The sequence below is a fragment of the Amblyomma mixtum genome, chromosome 3 (assembly GCF_055824585.1).
Source record: "Amblyomma mixtum isolate Tamu chromosome 3, ASM5582458v1, whole genome shotgun sequence".
NCBI classification, from domain to species: domain Eukaryota; kingdom Metazoa; phylum Arthropoda; class Arachnida; order Ixodida; family Ixodidae; genus Amblyomma; species Amblyomma mixtum.
The window spans coordinates 237,888,243-237,902,711 of NC_143014.1; positions in this window are offsets into that span (position 1 = coordinate 237,888,243).

Consider the following 14,469-nt stretch of genomic DNA (forward strand, 5'->3'; position numbering starts at 1 on the left):
TAATTGACTATGCGAAAGAGTTTGATTTAAAAGTCAATTTAAGGCACAACAAACTAATTGCCAATGGCAAATGCTATGGATATAATGCGGAAACTGACCTAGTGTTTGAAATTGGACCTGCTCTAAACAGTGAACCCATTCAGTCTCCGCGCTCCCTTCGCTCTGGTCGAACTCTAGCTGGTACTGGAACGTAGGGGCCCGCCAGGGGTGGTGGTACTGCCATTGAGAACATTGGTCTGAGTGTGGTTTTTACTAACATAAGAAGTCTTTTGCCCAAAAGAGATTACTTGAGTGCATTGATAAATGATTGTAGCGCTGATATTATTGCCTTAACAGAGACATGGCTGTCTGATAACGTGTCCAACAGTGAACTATTTTTTTGTGAAAAAAATTACAACATATTTCGATGTGACAGATATGAAAGGCAAGGTGGTGGTGTTTTACTTGCTGTCAACGACCGAATTGAATGCTTTCGTGTTGCCGTAGTGACTAGTTTAGAAATTGTGTGGTGCTGTATAACTTTCCGTTTTAAGAAAATTGTTATTGGTGTCTGCTATCGACCACCGTCAAGCCCCATTAGTTTCTGTGAAGATTTACACGACTGCCTCAATACAATTTCTGTGCGCTTTCCGGATGTGAGCATTTTTCTTTTAGGAGATTTCAACTTCCCAGACATTGAGTGGAATCATGATAGTCCAGTCTTTCTTTCTTCGTGTTCCAATTCTAACCACTTCCTTCACATATGTTCCGATTTCGGATTATCGCAACTTATTGAGCTCCCCACACGTGTCACTGCCACTGCCTCATCCCTTCTTGATCTCATCCTCACATCATCTCCAGACATCGTGTCTTCTATCATTCATTTGCCTGGGTTAAGCGATCACATGATAATCAACTTCAACCTCTCTCTACCCCTATCCCGCTCACGTAAGCAGTTCAAATACATCAGAGATTACAGCAAGGCTGACTTCCAGGCTATTAATAACAATATGTCTTTATTTTTAGATGAATTTTTGAGTGTTTATCTCGATCGTAGCGTACATCGTAACTGGGAGATCTTCAAATCTAAAGTTTCTGACCTCGTAAATAAATACATACCAATCAAAAAGGTATATAGCAACAGTGCTGCACCCTGGTACAACAGGTATCTTAATAGGCTTTCCAATAAGAAAAAAAGACTTTTCAGGACAGCTCGCTTCACACACACTGCTGTCAGGTGGTCCGCGTATAAAGCCGCTGCAGTCGCTTATTCAAAGGCATTAAAATCAACCAAATTTACCTTCTTTAATCAGACTCTTCCAGCTATGCTAAGCAATGACTCGAAGCAGTTTTGGAACACAGTGAAAGGCAAAGGAAATACCACCATACAACTATTTACCCCGGATGGGGATCCAGTTCCTGACCACCTGTGCGCATCGCTTCTCAATAGAACTTTTATCAAAGCCTTCTCTAGCCCCACCGACACTTCCGTCCTACCTTCGCTCATAGAATATCACTTTCTACCAATGGATCCCATCGTCATCTCCTCAGAAGGAATTCGTGGCATTATTAACCAACTTAAAACGTCATCCTCTTGTGGTATCGATGGTCTCAGTACTAAATTCTTGAAAAATACCGTAGAATATTCTTCCATTATTCTACATTGTATTTTTTCGCAGCCTTTAAACCATCACACCCTTCCTAATGACTGGCTCACCGGCAAAGTAATCCCAGTGCACAAATCAGGGGAAACGCAAGATCCACGTAATTATCGTCCCATCTCACTTACTTCCGTTCCATGTAAAGTTCTAGAGCACATCATATTTAGTCATCTTGTTAATTTCCTAGAATCAAACCAGTTCTTTACTCCGAAACAGCATGGTTTTCGCAAATTCTTCTCGTGTGAAACGCAGTTAATGATTTTCACTAACCACTTGCATGTTTCTTTAGACTCTGGACTCATTACTGATTGCTTATTCTTAGATTTTTCAAAAGCCTTCGATAAAGTCAGTCATTCTCTTTTACTTTTATAACTGAGCCAACTTAACATTGACCCTAATGTACTCAATTGGATTCGTGCCTTTCTTAGTAACCGTACTCAGTTCGTCTTCGCCAATAACCACGACTCATCACCAGTGCCAGTACATTCAGGTGTGCCCCAGGGGTCGGTTCTTGGCCCGTTATTATTTCTAATATACATCAATGACTTACCTTTAAAGATTTCATCTAACATGTGCTTGTTTGCTGACGACTGCGTAATTTACAGAGTAATTAATAACACTGATGATATTATTCAGCTACAGACAGACTTAAATAAAACTTATGACTGGTGTCAATCGTGGAAAATGGAATTAAACATATCTAAATGCAAATGCATGCGCGTAACCCGTAACCAGCAAACGAGCCCAGATTATTTTATTAACGACACTCAGCTGAATCCAGTCTCGTCTTACAAGTATCTTGGCGTTAATGTTTGTTCTAACCTTTCTTGGAAAGCTCATATCAGGTTCATTACTTCAAAGGCTAACCGCATGCTAGGGTACGTCCGCAGAAATTTTTCATCCTCTCCACCTTCATTGAAAATGCTATTATATACTACACTCATTCGTCCGAAACTAGAGTACGCATGTTCAATTTGGGATCCTGACACCATCACATTAACAAATGAACTCGAGGCCGTGCAGAATCGAAGCGTCCGTTTCATCGTTGGAAACTACCATCGCACTGCCAGTGTAACAAAAATGAAATCTAATCTTAAACTCCCCTTACTCTCCACTCGCCGTAAGCTATCACGCATTTGCCTCTTCCATAAAATTTACTACCACAATCCTTGCCTGAAAGCCATCTGTGTAAAGGCACCATCTTTCATCTCGCCTCGCATAGACCACAATCAAAAAGTAGCTGTTCCACACTGCCGCACAGTGACCTGCTCTAATTCCTTCCTCCCTAAAACATGTCGTGACTGGAATAATCTTTCACCCACAGCCACCTGTGTTAGCGACACTGCGCGTTTTAAAAGCAAATTACTCGCACTGTTAGAATCAGACCAATTGTGATATGTTGTTTACTCATATATAGACTACATAAGGTTTCTTTTTTTGTAATCCTTTTATTTATTTCTTTTTACTCCTGTACTTTTGTTCTCAATGTTTTCGTCCTATGTCTCTAGGATCTTTCAATATTGTTCGTATATATAGCCCTGTTTTTGATCTATGTATTGTTTTCTTCACTGTCCCACCCCCTCTGTAATGCGAAAGCCCTGAGGGTAAAATAAATGAAATGAAATGAAATGAAATGAAATAAATGAAATGAAAGCCGAAGAAGCTCGCCAGACGTCAAACGTTAAATCCTTACTGCTCTGAAATCGCATTGACAGGCCTCTTGGAATTCGCCTTAGGGCAGTAGAACGAGCTATCACGCCGCCCCTGCTCTTCTGATCCGTCACTGACTTGTTCCTATATGCTAGACGTGGAGCTTGTCGATAAACGCAGCCGGAAAGCGATGATTTTCTGGTAATAACAAGCGAACACCGAGTGGGTTGAAAACATATTGCTATTTCGCCGCACAGGAAAGAACACAAGGTTGTCTAAATTCAGAGCAAGAGCTCTCCACTACGGCGTCCTTCTCAGCACATTCGTTGCTTCTGTACGTTAAACCCCACAATGTACAAATTGCAAGGCACGATACATCTGTTACTTGTACGGCAATTGCCGCCCAACAAGCTCTTTTTCACGCAGAACGGTTTTTTCCTATCTGCTCAACAAAACGACTTCCTACTAGAGGTGGTTCGCCGTTCCATGTCCATTCTGTTCAATCCGCAGGTACAAGGCACGCTGAATGTTTGGTGGATCGTACCTCTTCTTGTCAGCATGAACACGAGTAAACGGCGGAACCGAGCCGGACACAGCTCTGAGACCGGCAGCACGAGAAGTAGCCACCTAAAGGCCGCCACCGCTCGCGTGATGCGCCCAGGAGAGGTGTCGCGATGTTTCCTACACTCCTCCTCCTCCTTGACACCAGCGAACGTTACTCTGGTAACGGTCGCCAGGTGAGTCAACAAAGCCACTTCGGGGCAGCCTGGGAGGGAAGCTCCCCACTCTGCACTTTAATTTTAAAGCGGTTTCGAACATAACAATACCTTAATTAAACTCTAGCATTTTTAAGGCGGAAGCCTTTAATCCCCCATCGTTGTAAGCAGGAGCTGTCGACAGAAATGTCACGCTTTTCAGTTGGTCGAAACGGTCGTGACGTCACAGTGCGCGAATTTCAAACGGGGCCAATTGTACTTTGGCTACTAACCATGCAACCAATTAAAGGGATCGTATAGTGATAGTCCAAGTAAGTTTGACAGAGTTTAGTTAATTACTTACATAACCAATTAGTCCAATTAACCTTTCCAGTCAGACCAGATAAATAAATAAAACCGAGTAAGACATTGGCCGAGCTTGGAAATCGAACCACGGTCTCCGGAGTGCGAGTCGAGCACGCTACCACTCCGCCATGCCAGCTCGATGGTTTGGAATGAACAAAGGTGCGTCTAGTGAATACGATGTCTTCGTTCACTCCCATCTTCCTCCCTTACCGTTACGGCGAGGTTTAGGTGTCCACCGAGGTATGAGAGACAGATAGATTTCCTTTCCACAAAAGCCAATTTACCGACGAGCAAGGCGTACTTGTCCGCGTTTCAGATTGGTCCAAACTGTCGTGACGTCACCAAGCGCGAATTTTGACGGGTGTCCACCGAAATATGTGAGACAGTTACTGCGCAACTTCCATTCCTCAAATACAATTTTCGACTAGTATCTACTGAGATATGTGAGACAGTTAATGCGTAATTTCCTTTCCTCAAATACAATTTTCATTTTGTTCACTACGGCTCCTCTTTCTTGTTTCACTCACACTTCCTCCCTTCCTGTACCGTGCGGCTCGGGTGTCCACCGAGACGACAGAGAATTACAGCCCCATTACCTTTCCTTAAAAAGCGTTGCGTTCAAAGGGCAACGCATCGCGCCGAACGGGTGGTGGCATTCCGTGGACTCCCTGGCAGCGCTACAACACGCTGCCGCGTTCCACTCCTAAAGGCGAAGCTTAAGCGTCATTAATTGGCAGTTAATTAATGCACCAACAAAATGTGAAGTGAACAATCGCGTAGCAGAATGCAGCACTCAGGCTTTCTCCTTTCACCACTTTAGCCGCTAAAGTTCCTCGTATTTTTTTTTTCTTTGACAGAAATAGCCGTTGGCGAGATCGTCAATCAACCTATTTTGTCGATTACAAAAGATAATGCAAGTTCTATTGAGAAAATTTTATTATACGTTCGTTCCATTGTTTCCAATGACCGTATAGGACTACATGAGGGGTAAAAAAGAGAAGAAACATTCGTTTAGCAGCAAAAATCTTAAGTATATAGTCTGAAACCTCCACTTTATAGTATTTTTTGAATATTTTGTATATTTTGTAGTTTTAATAGACAGCTAATGCACGTCTGCATACATGAGTAGTCGTTATAAGACCAAAGCAAGCACTATGCATAAAGCAAGCAAAAGACAGCGCGGTACTGGAGAATAAGTACCTACAGTTTCCTTGAAAGTTGCATCTTTCGTTGACATTCCATATAGGATTCCTAACAGCGAAACTAGCTTCTTAGTCTCTCGTCTTGACTCGGTCAATATTGAGACAAAGCGCTCTTAAAGCCCACATTTAATAAGATCGCGGACATTTCGCTCGTCAGCTACATTTAAGTCATGCGATCGCGAATTTCACCTTTTGATTCAAAATGCTCCATTCCGGAGCTGGCATAACGGGCACGTACGCTTCTGCCCGGTCCGCTGTCTCTATACAGTTTCGCCGGCGGAATGTGCTCCATTACAGGGCGTGCTTTTTCCGCAGGCCGAAGCCGTCGAATCCTACGGCTCTAAACCGGTTACCATCGCTGTCTCGCACTTGTGTGAAGTTCTCGAGATTATGCTTAGATATTTGTTGCAGTTCTGTATGATATGATGTCATGTTAGTGCATCAATTACAAAAAAACAAAGATCTTTCTGCCTTCCCTTCTTCGTTTCAGCTGGAGGAGGAGCGGAATTTCCTTCGCGGCCGGGATCCCGTCCGCTTCTCGCTGTCGGTGCACACCTTCCAGGGCGGAACGCAAGAATGCAGCCGCTTCGGCCGTTTCTTGTGGCGACCACGGATGCATGCCGACCTCCAACAGGTTCCGCAGCTGAAACAGCCACCGGGACGCCTGCCGACTGCTGCACCCTGTCTCGTACCCGTCGAGTGATGGGGCTCTTGCGCTGAACTGCTACGGGTGAGTGGACAGCCAGAAGAAGGACTGCACCTTTGACACTTTTCTCGTCCGCGAAACAGAAAATATCCAGGGGAAAAGGTTTTTCTGCACCGTTCAATAAGCTTTATCACTGCTTTACTGAACTGCATAGCACGCTTAAGGTGCGCTGGCCATAAGCCTCATGAAGGAGCGGACGCCATTAGCTACTGAACAGATTTCGAAATATGCGCACACCTTTGGTAACTTCAGGAAGTGCGTGTGGGTGTGTACAGATATTTACCTCAGCGCCGTGCACGAAGCCTGATTGAGGCAATGGGCTGGAAGCTGTATTTAGCCATGAAGGGCCGCGCTACCCTATCTAACGGAGCAAGTGACCGCTAAAAAGAGCAGAATAGCTGTATTGCTATGTGACGCACAGGTTGGACGAGCCTGTGCATTATTACAGCAAATCCCTAGTTTTTTTTTTCTTTCGTGTACACAGAAAATAGGTGGAATAGAGGCAAGTAAAACGTGTTCCAAGTGCAGCTACAGTTCTTAAAATGCGTCGGCGCCCTCTGCTGAAAGCGTAGGAACCTGCATATTCTCGCTAATTGTGGAGAAAAAGAAGGGCATGACACTACGCTGTAGAGAACAGTCCATTTTGTATTCTTGACCTATTCAAGACCTTTTACCTTGAGGAGGGTTATTTTTGACACGTTGTTTTGTCCTATAAATTGTCCCGTCCGGTTTTTCGCAGCCGCTCGATGATAGTATGGAATATCGACAAAGCTGAGATTCCATCAGCATGCACTCCACGTTAAGAAAATTTTCATCAGCTTGTTTGGTAACCGGTAGTGCAGAGTTCTATAGGCCTGTTATCTGTTGTAAATTTCATGTCCTAGTTTATGTTCGCTCTCATCAAATGAGGATCCAATAAATGGAAGTGCACGAAATTAATTGGGATTGCGTCGCAATCTGTGTAGACAGATAACGGACCATGCTATGGAACGAGAGAAACGTGTAGTCCACTAAAAAAGTTATAGTCTTTAATATTTGGCGGGTTCCAGAATCAATAGAGTTCCGTTATCTTCCACCTTTTGCACGCATGAGTTAGAAGTCCTTTTCTCACCTCAAGACTATCTACTGCCATGGGGAAATAATCAAACTTTCTACAGTGTATTTTCGTTCCCCTTACACCAAGCACTCATTAGCACGCACCTTTTAATTTTTTTCCGTCATTCCATGCGCTCTATGAGTCTACGAGCGTCGTATGCCGTTAGTGAAATTCATTTTATTTTTTTACCTTTTCTGAGCGAATTCGCAGAAGAGATTATGTAAGAGGCGTCCAGTGGGAACTTCATTGTAACTTCATTGGAACTTCATTAAGAACGAGCTCCTTACGCTATCGTGTAATATTTGCAAGACGGACGCAATGCACTGGGATGTCGCTGCAGTCCGTGTAGACGGATAACGGAGCATGATATGTAAGGAGATAAACGTGAAATCCTCTTCCAAATCACACTATTTCGCACCTGTCGTGTTGCAAAATCTGAAATGATGCATTTTCTTCCAACTTAATTATTTGCAGATTTGAGCCATCAGTAGATTTACGGCTGGCATATTTCGGAATCTATACCACAGGTAAAAAAGCTCTCACACCACTTACCTTTTGTGATTTTTTTGTTAATTCAATATAGTCTTCGGGTCTCCAGTCGCTCTCTACAGTAATGAAATAACGTCATTTTTTTATCTTTCCTTCTATAAATTCGTAGAATACACTTTCTACACACCGTCCGATGACACCCTTACTGTAGTTATCACTCCGTTCTGCAATAGACCGGATACACTTTCCGGTTCCTGCCTATACTTGTCAGCCGTTGTGTCTCCATTTTTATGAGGGGTGTACCGCGCTGCATACTCGGTCGCTGCCGCGCCAGGCTACTGTTTTTTTATTGCAGAAAAACTTTTCGATCTTAGTATTAAATCTTCGAGACCCTCATTACATACTACATGCTTCCAAATGCTGCGTAAGAACGACCAGTGAACGCATCAGAGCTGAAGCTTTTTGCTTTTATTAATTATCCGAGAGAGATACGCCGTTTTTATAATAACCTCCGGTCCATCGTATGCAACAGAGTTGTAAGAGGGCAGTAACGGCGTTTTAAGTGGTTGAAATAATTTTTTCGTATATAATATTTCTCCACTCCTTCCACAATTAAAAAATGCTTGCCTCATCGCATCGTTTTTCCGTGCGGAGGCAACTTTTAGGAGAATAGCTAGCACAAGGCGCAATAATTCCAAAAAAACTTCTACTTATACCAGGCTATGGTTATCCCTATTTGTCTCATTTTTCAAAGGTTCATAAGCAGTAAAATTTCTACAAAGTAAACAAAGGTGAGAAGCTCGGAAACACCGTAGAACCTGCTGGTGATGCAGTCTGTCTAAACTCTAAGAAGGTAATTTTCTATGTTGTGTACTACATCTATTGCAAGGCGTGAATATGTGCGGAAAGGAACATGGCGTCCATTGCAGACCCTATTATTGAGCGGCCAACGAGCAAGTGCCTGGCAACGCCGTTTTCATTTTACGTAATCACGAGAGCCGAGCTGCGTTAACGTTAATTGTAGATCCTAAATATAAATTTATGAATTAGATAACTAAAAAAGGACACTTCGCTGATACCTTATAAGACTACGGCGCCTCTTGCTGCGAAAATGTGACTTTGTACAGGAAAAGGCATGAGCGTTTTATCTCTCACTGAGTTTACAGTAGCGCAAACTGGTTGGACACAGAAGAAATACTTGTTTCAGGCAGGATAACGCTGTTGTACGTTTCCAATAACGATGATCATTCTCTGGATTGGATATTGTTACAGAACGGTGTCGTAGTATCCGAATAAGAAAGGTGAAGGCTGCAAGCGTGCGTTTGAATCGCTTATAGACTCGCGCTGTGCTGCCCTAACTAATTTTTCTATCACAGTGTGTACAAGTACATAGCGCGGGATCCCTACTCGAGACTTTAAAATTACATCCAAACCAAGGTTTGCGTTCATATGTACAGCGGGGTACGGCACCGAACGCATGTGCTTGACATCAGCGCCTCCGATCATAAAAGCAAAAAGAACATTTAAGAAGCGACAGACAGCGCCGGTGCCTTGAAAACAGTACCTTGAAAAGGAGTACTCTTTAAGCTATACAACTTGGACGTGAGCATTAAATTGACGATATTATTTTAGCCCCCTTATTTCAAAGCGTCATCGAAAAAAATCCATCGATACATCTGTCTGTCCGCCCTTCCGTCCGCCCTTCCGTCCGCCCTTCCGTCCGTCCGTCCGTCCGTCCGTCCGTCCGTCCGTCCGTCCGTCCGTCCGTCCGTCCGTCCGTCCGATCACTACCGAGGTGTCATGCAGAGAAGCAAACGCCATTCGGGTGGGCTGTATGTGAGATCCGCATGACTAACGCTGCAATGGATGCGTCTCTAACTTGACGCACTACTACAGTAAATCATTGGGCATGGTTCAGTGGCGTTCGCGTTAAATTTAATATTTGTTGGCCTTTATGTTATTCTTTGTTCGCAGCACATAATCCGGCCAAATGCCGCATGTCCAGCAGGGATAGCTCAGGAAGAGGACAGCGCCCAGCTCTTCTTCGTATGCTGCCGAGCCTACAGAAGTGGCCGCCCGGCCGTTCCCCATGCTGCCCCACGGACAAAAGCAGCTACCACCGGCGGCACCATTCATGGCGCGGGCACGTAGTCATAACACCTGAATGGCGGTGGCGCTGCAGCGGAACTGGAACGGACGTGGCCGCACTCATTCCTGGTCTCGCTATTGCTGCTGGACATGGAGGCGTGCAGCCGTACCCTGTGCCTCCTCGAGGGGCAGCAAGGGGAAAAGCACGGGCGTGTGCATTCGGTACGCTCAGCTGGAGCGCTGTGTATGCAGGTGCCATGCCTCCATCGGCAAGCGGACCTCTATTGGTAAGTAGAAATTCAAGCTTTTGTTGGCAGTGGGAATATACGTGAAGAGTTTCCACCCACGGTTTCACTTAACATCCAGCGCTAGTGCTGCAAGGTCATTGATGAAATTATAGAGAAAGGATAGTGTTATTGGATAAACGCCTTATAATATCGATATAATAGCCAGAATTTATGGATAGTTAAAAAAAACTTATTTCTTCATGCTGGATCATCCTGCGTGGTCTGATGTTTGCACTGAGCGTATACCTAGTGCACGCTATCGAGAGTAATATGGTGGGCTGCCTTCTCTATAACTCTAGCCTTTTCCGCTTTCGTATACCGTCAAAACGAGCAACGTTATACCTCTAATCTATTCCAATGCTCGCTCAAGGCCAAACAAACCGAGATTTCTTTTAATGTGTCACCTGTTCGCAACACTCATCGCCCGAAGCAGTCATTATGGCTTGAGGAACAGCCAGTACGCGGCCTAGGTTCATTCAGCCTTCAGTTTTATTCCTTCTGCTCGTCACTGTCGACGTCGGTCTCGATCTTGTCGCAGGTTTCCACGTTTCTGACCTGCGCCTGGGCTGCTTTCGTCGGCAAAATGCCCTGAAAAGCCTTGGGGTCTGTGCAGGGCTGTGGTGTCCAATTAAAACATCGCGGTCGGTCGTCCCGCTTCATCCCGAGTGCCGCGCCTGCGGGGAGGACCACTACCACGCACAGCCAAATATTGTCGCTGAATAGCGCCGCCATATCGCTGCAGCCACTTCCAGCAGTGGACTCACGGCGAAGTACGCTTTCAGTGGAGCGGCAGTGTAATTTTTTTTTTTGTAACAATGAATAATTTGTGCGTTGCACTAAGGAACCCCAAGAATAAAGCTGCGAAACGTTTCCTCTCCATTTTTGGAAATCTGGCGCTTTCTCGAAGCTCGTCGGATTAAGTTCGAAATTTTACATTCCTTGAGTTGGTACTACAAGGAAACTCACTGTAAAAATAATTTCACCCTTATGGGTCCATACCCGTGTCTGAATTGCGCCCTTGCACTCTCCCAAAAGGCTGCCAAGTATGGTTGTCATATCGTACAGTGGGGATGGGTTAGTAAGACTTGCTCCCTTCATTCGACTGCTTAGCAGCTTAATACCTTTTGATCGCATTAAAGGACGCTCGTAGATTTTCTTTAGCGTGCACTGTTAAAGGGAAGCTGAAGACCGCTAAGAAAATCCGCAGATGACCTCTTTAAGTCTGAGCCAGAATTAGGACTTTCCCAAATATATTTGTTACCAAGATGTACATCGCAGTGTGTTAAAAGCTGTTTTCAGTGGAATCAAATTCATGTTTCCACGATTTTCATGACCGCGATTTTTTTTCTAATATGTTTGAAAAAAAGAGCTCGCTAAAACAAGCTTACCTTGAGGCAACGCCCTCGCACAGTAAAACCAGGTCAGTATGTGCCTCAGGTGCTTGTGCCAGGGGAACACAAACAAGTAAAATAGTCCCTGAAATAGGGCATACAGAGCTACTGATGTGAGAGAGTTAAGCACAAAACAGACTGCGGCTGCGCATAATACATACTAAACAACAATATGCACACATTCTTCAGGTTTGTATAGGCTATTTGAGGGAGGGCGCTTTTCTGTCAGTGATCCTTAGGAGTTCAGTTAGAATAAGTATGTTAATTACCACATTACGGTGGCGCAAATCGAACTCATGGTTGCACGCGACAATGCTGCAGCTGTTAAAGGAAAGCTCTAATAGTTAACATTTAAGAGCACGCTTGTTGTGTAATCATCGCGGCTAGAGCGGTAGCGGCGGCGCGACTATCGCGAGAGCTGGCTATAAGATAAGCCGCGCTGCTCGGCTACCGGGCATTCCACTACAAGCTGTGATGGAATAAACAACATTCGGTTATCCACCCACCTGGCCTTCGTTTACTGTTCCCGAGAAAACATATTTGGCGACGAGGTTGGGATTATGACCAGTTCTACAGCAAGCCGACATGGCAACGGAATAGTTCGGGAGCGGCGGGAGCAGTGACGCAACTCGTCGGTCGACTGGGACACATCGAGCCCTTCGACGAGTCTACGAACGACTGGCCGTCGTTCGTAGACTCGTCGAGTTCAGTTCGAGGAACGTTAAGCGTTCCTCGAACTGAACAGCTGTTCAACTGGTGACAGTAAGCGTACACTCTTATGCACCTTTTCACCCGAAGGAGGTGCAGCACCCTCGCGTCCGTGCATCAAAAACAGAATGAAAGGGTGTCGAAGGAGAGCCTTTGTTAGAGTTGTGCGTTTAAGGACGCAAACTTGTAGTGTTTGGCACGGTGTGTTAATTTCTTCACCTCGCTGATCGCCAATTTGTCGCTGATCGCCGCTCGTCTGCCTCTTCAAAAATGTGCCTAAACGATGTCGAGGACTTCGAAAGCATGATTTTCAGCTAATTTATATCAGTAGAGGTTTTTCTTGAGATAATTGCCTGTAATCGTGCGCGCAAATAGAATGCTTTTGACGTTGTTACATAGCTCAGCCGTAACTTCTTCAACAGGCGTAAAGGCTCATTTCCACGCTTTCGAATCCACGAGAAATATTGAACTGGTCCCTTACGGGGTGTAATAGCGTCTTTTGAAGTTTCAGGGACGGGGCAGGAACAGGTGCTGAAAAATTACTATAGAGGAAATCGCCTTAATTACAAGCGTGTACCACTTGGGTTTCATTTATGCCGTGAATGGAACGTGCGCCACAACTAAGCCATTAAATACCGGCGGAGGCAGTAGAGGGAATGACACCCCGAAGTTCTTTCGCCACCAAAGAAAAGGCTGCCCAGGGATTCAGTAATGTTTTCTAAGTTAGCGGCGCTTTTTACTTTGCAATGGGAGCCCGAAACCACGGCTGCTCGTCGAGCACGCTGGCGCGTGATAGATTTTCAGCCGAATTTAATCGGCCATCCGGAGCGCTTTCTTTATCTGCAAAGTAGTAGACGTCTAAGGAGTCTAGGAACTACACAGTCGTAGCGCATTCAGACCTCAAGATGTGAATCCATATCCCTCATTGAAACAGTTCTTGCGGTTTCAGGCGAGTCAATGCCAGCCCTTTGCGAATGAAGTCATGCTCGGAGCACGACATCGCAGTGCAGGATTCCGGCGAGAGACCAGCACCCGACTTCGCCCCGAGATGCGAGAATAAAAATTAAAGAAATAATAATTTGTAAATTATTAGCTTTGTTTTGAGGACTTGCACACGTCATGGACGTTGCTGCGTCATGGAATTGCTGCGGTCAATGACTACAATGCAGCCATTTGTGATAATGAACAGGTACTAGCTGGACGAGGTATTCAAATGGTGATTCCACGCGCCGAAGTAAAAAGCAGTCGAAATATCAGATGATCCGGTAATTTCCCTCACGCCGTCGCATCGCCAAGCAAGTGCAAATTTTAACTGCTGGAGTTCTTACTGTGGCGCTGATCAGCTGATTGCCTTGGTGTCAGCGTATAGCATAGCGAATTTGGTGCAACAGAAACCATTAGTAATGTCATTGCCTGCATCTCACCTAACCAGTACCCCAGTATCAATGAAATGGATGTAATTTGACTGGAAGAACACTAATATGTCGTCCTGCCTTCGAAGAAGCCTGAAACACTACCACAAAAGAATAGGGACGACATAACACGAGAGGTAAGAACACGTAACAGAGCCCACTGCAAAATAATTGCACAGAAGGGTGGGAAGCTGGATGAGCTGGACGGTATGTCGCCTCTACGCTTGGGTGCTCGTCTTTCGCGCTTCTTCGAAGAAGAATCCTATACAACTGTCCCAGATTTCTACCCTGCCACAATACAGACCACACTGACAATTTTTCGTTGAGCGGTTCTTTATCGTCTGCATATGGTAGTTTTCAGTAGCTCTGCGCAGCATGCGGAACGCTCTCAGCTGTGAGTTGGCTCACAGCAATATTCATTCTGCTCTTTCTGCAGACGCTCAGGTGGTCTTCGAGTATGGAGCTCCTGTTGCTGCCCCTCCAAAATCAGCCGCATCCAGCGTCCACTGTGCGCTTCCTGGATTGGAACCATACCCAAGACTGGCAGTGGCAATGCGATCAGCAGATATCCTCGCGTCACCAGCAGCCACGAGACGCTGACAACTCACTCGGGACTGCAACTCTTCGCCCTGATGACAGCGGCAATGCTTCTGACGACTGCCACCTCGTGAGGCAGGAAGCGCTCTGCGCGATGGTTGCGCGGCGAGAGTCCCGCTGCTGTCTTCATAGCGTGGCTGGC